At 49.5% G+C, this 3843-nt stretch overlaps 1 pseudogene; it reads left to right on the forward strand.

Annotated features, from left to right (window-relative positions):
* Window positions 1–1951: 1951 nt before the first annotated feature.
* Window positions 1952–3257, forward strand: LOC136514282 (putative pentatricopeptide repeat-containing protein At1g53330; annotated as a pseudogene).
* The last annotated feature ends 586 nt before the right edge of the window (window positions 3258–3843 follow it).

Consider the following 3843-nt stretch of genomic DNA (forward strand, 5'->3'; position numbering starts at 1 on the left):
CTAGGTTTAACTACATACAATGATTTTATCTCTACGAAAGTCTCGCAGAAACAAGCGAAATATCTTTCTAGTTCTTATGGAAGTCCATTACATGACTCATAGTTTCCGGTTTCCCTCTTACTTCGTCTTCTGACTACGAGGACGTTATAATGCTCTTCCTTCTCCTTCCATGAGCAAAGCGGTGGAAAATTATGTATCTCATCCTGTCCAAATGCCACTTTAATTTGACCCGACCTTCTATTTCATGTAATTTTTTCCAGCTGAAAAGTAAACACAGCTCATGCTCACAGGTCACAAGTCACAACGCCTCTTGGACGCAACACCATGGTCAAGATATGGGCGCACGACACGCGCGCATACAAAAGCAGTCAGTCTATTCGCTGATTGCTTTCAGAGCTTATCAGTTAGCTAATAGTATTTTTCTTTCACAATAAATCAGCACCGACCAAACTTATTAGTCCAGAAATCAACCAAGATAAGTACGTGCAGCAGGAGGTAGAAAAAAAATGTCTCGGACCCTCGGTTTGACGCATCTCTCTCTCCTGCTTTCGTAGTGCCTGCTGCCTTGCTGTGGCGACTGCAGAAATGCAGCCAAGAACGACAAAAGATCATGTGCAATGCCAGATCTTCCCAGAGTCTCTCTCTTTTTTACCTCGTCTCACAGCCCCACCCCCAGCTCCGGTGCATGCGTGCTGCACGCCATTGCCATTCATCATCATAAAGTAAATCTAAACCAATTATCAGCATGCTGCACGTATGCCATGAGAACACAAGTACGTGCAGACATCAGAAGCAGGATCAAATGGTTCATGTTCATCGTCTCTGTTCATCTGCAGTGCGGCGTCGCTGGCCTCACTGCCCATGTTCTTGTGTTCATGCTGACAAGGGAATCACTGGCGACCTGATTTAATGCGCATATATAGCGATTATCGAGTCGCATTTGTTTCGCTGAAATTTGGCTTATGTTGATGCTTATGTTAATTTGTTATAAAAGAAAAATATTATTTATTCTCTGAAAAGTACTGCTAAAGTAGTGGTGAACATGGCCAACAAGGGCTCCTTTGAATGGCGGGGTGAAAAAAGCATGTGTATTTAGACCTCAAAGGGAATTGTTTTCATGCACATGCCACCCTCTCCCCGCCAGGTAACTGTAGCCTCACCGGGGAGGAATTTCTGGACACAGTTTGGATGATATAGGGATATAAATCTCGACCAACAAAAATACATTCAAACAATGATTCACTGTTAAATGTGGAATCCCATTAATCACGGATCCAACCAGCTTTTCCTCACCCTGCAACAAATCAACTAAGAAAGGCAAAATTAGTTGCTAAAACCAAAATGCAACAGAAATTCTTTTCTTAGGAAAATAGAATAATAGATATTATATAACTGTAAGGTAATAACTGCGTATATATTCCTTAATGGAAGAAAATAGAAAGAATGGTAACTAAAAGCACAACATAGTATACTAAGCATGCTTCACATACATGAAGAGTGAAGTTGATCCTCGAAGAAAAATAATTTGATTTCACTGAATAAGGGTGTCCTGATAATTTGCCATCACGGCGTGTCTGCGTCAGTCCCTCACGGAGGAGAGGAGCTCTGGATCCCGCCGGGTGCCATGGAGATTGGAGAGGAGAAGCCGGAGGCTGGTCGCGCGGGTGCCGCTGCTTCGAGTTGGAGAAGGGTGCGCTGAAAGCCTAGCCACCATGGCAAGGCACGAGGTGGCTGGACAAGCGAGCAGATGGGGAACGGTGGCGACGACGCCTAGGCGGCGAGATCCAGCGTGCGAGCGAGCGAGAGACCGTGACCGCCGACCGGGAAAATAGATCGCGAGTCGGGAGACGATTTTTCTGTGCCCCCGGGGAACGACGAGGATGGGGCTCCAAAAGCACGCGTTTATTTGGGTCTGATCTGTATCCAAAGGAGCCCTATAAAGTACTTGTCTTTCCCGTGGTGCTGAACCGGTAGCGCCGACCGCCGCCATGGCCGGCAAGTTCCCGTCGGACCACCTCAGCGCTGCCCTCCTCCGGGAGACGGACCCGGCCGCCGCGCTCCACCTCTTCCTTAACCCGCCGAACGCCACGCCTTCCACCCCATTCCGCTACTCCCTCCGCTGCTACGACCGCATCATCTCTCCAAGCTTGCCGCCGCGCACCTCTTCCCCGCCATGGAGTCCATCCTCTCCGGCCTCCCACCCGCTGTCCCCTCCTCCTCCGGTACTGGGCCTCGAGAGCACCTCCTCTGCCCAGTCATCTCCGCCTACGGCCGCGCCCGCCTCCCTGCCGCCGCGCGCCGCACCTTCGCTCACCCGGCCTTCCCCGAGCCCCGCACCGCCCATGCCGTCAACACCCTCCTCACCGCCCTGCTCGCCTGCCGCTCCCCCCTGCGCGACCTCCTTGCAGTCTGCCGCGACGCCGGTATCTCACCCAACGAGTGCACCTATAACATCCTCATGCGAGCGGCGGCAGCGTCGGGCTCCCTCGAGCACGTACGCCACTTGTTCGACGAAATGCTGCTTCTGGGAGTCTCGCCAACTGTCGCCACGTTCGGCATCATGGTCGCTGCACTATGCGACGCTGACAAACTGGAACAAGCATTCGAGGTGAAGGAGGCCATGGTTAGGCGATACAGCGTGTCGCCAAATGCTTCTGTCTATGCCAGTCTCATCAAGGGGCTCTGCCAGAGACGGAAGGTAGATGCCGCAATGAGGCTCAAGGATGAGATGGCCAGGAACGCAGAACTTGTGCGAGGTTCAGCTGTTTATGGTACGCTTGTACGGGCATTGTTCCAGGTAGGGCGCAAAGATGAGGTAGTTGGATTGCTGAAGGAGATGAAAGAGATGGAGATCGCGCCTCATAGGGTGGTGTTCAATGCCATGATTGCCGGTTTGTGTGAGGATGAGAGAGATCCTGGTGCTGCATTGGCTGTGCTTGATGACATGCAGAAGCATGGGTGCAAGCCAGATGGGGTGAGCTATAGTACTTTGGTTGCGGGTCTGTGCAAGCTGGGGAAGTGGCGGGACGCGGCTGAATTAGTCAAGGACATGCCAAGGCAGGGCTTCCCTCCGGATGTGGTGACCTAGGGCGTGTTTGGTTCACTTCCCAGCCCAGCCTAGCTCGCATCAGCCAGCCAGGCCCCCTTTGGCCAGGTTGAGCGCATGTAAGGGGTGGTTGTTTGGTTGGGTGGCTCCCAGCAGCCTGGTCACATGCAGCCGGTGTTTGGTTTCCTGAACCTGCATCGGATTCAAATCAAGAGGATGCAGGAACCATGTTTGGTTGCCTGCATAGAAGCTGGTGGAGTTACCACTTTGATTTAGTGGTAAGGTTACCACCAGCAAGTCCAAAGTTTGCTACAACACTTTGTTTGCAATGAATATTACATCATATTGGAAAGCTAAATTAAAATTACTAAAGCCCGGACTAATATTATTACACCCTCCACTAAAAATTACATCATTTTGCTACAACACTTTGTTTGCAATGAATATTACATCCTTCTTTGCAATGCATACCGCATGCTCCACTACGAACACGCCATCGGCTTCATTTTTTCTTCAGCTTTTAGACCATGGAATGACAAACAAAAAATTAAAGTTCATCAATGACATAAGGCATGTGCTCAGTATAATAAACCAAAACATCATTGGCATAAGGCATGTGCTCAGTATATATAAAAAAACCTCATCATTGGCACAAGGCATGTGCTTAGTTTTAAAAAACGTCATCATTGGCATTAGACAAAAGCTCATATTGAAATGGTCACATCATTGGCAAACAAGATCAGATTAGTTCTCAGATCATCAAGTTCACATCAATGTCAACACAGGCAAAAAGAGAT

Source organism: Miscanthus floridulus, chromosome 16, assembly GCF_019320115.1.
Source record: "Miscanthus floridulus cultivar M001 chromosome 16, ASM1932011v1, whole genome shotgun sequence".
Taxonomy (NCBI): Eukaryota; Viridiplantae; Streptophyta; class Magnoliopsida; order Poales; family Poaceae; genus Miscanthus; species Miscanthus floridulus.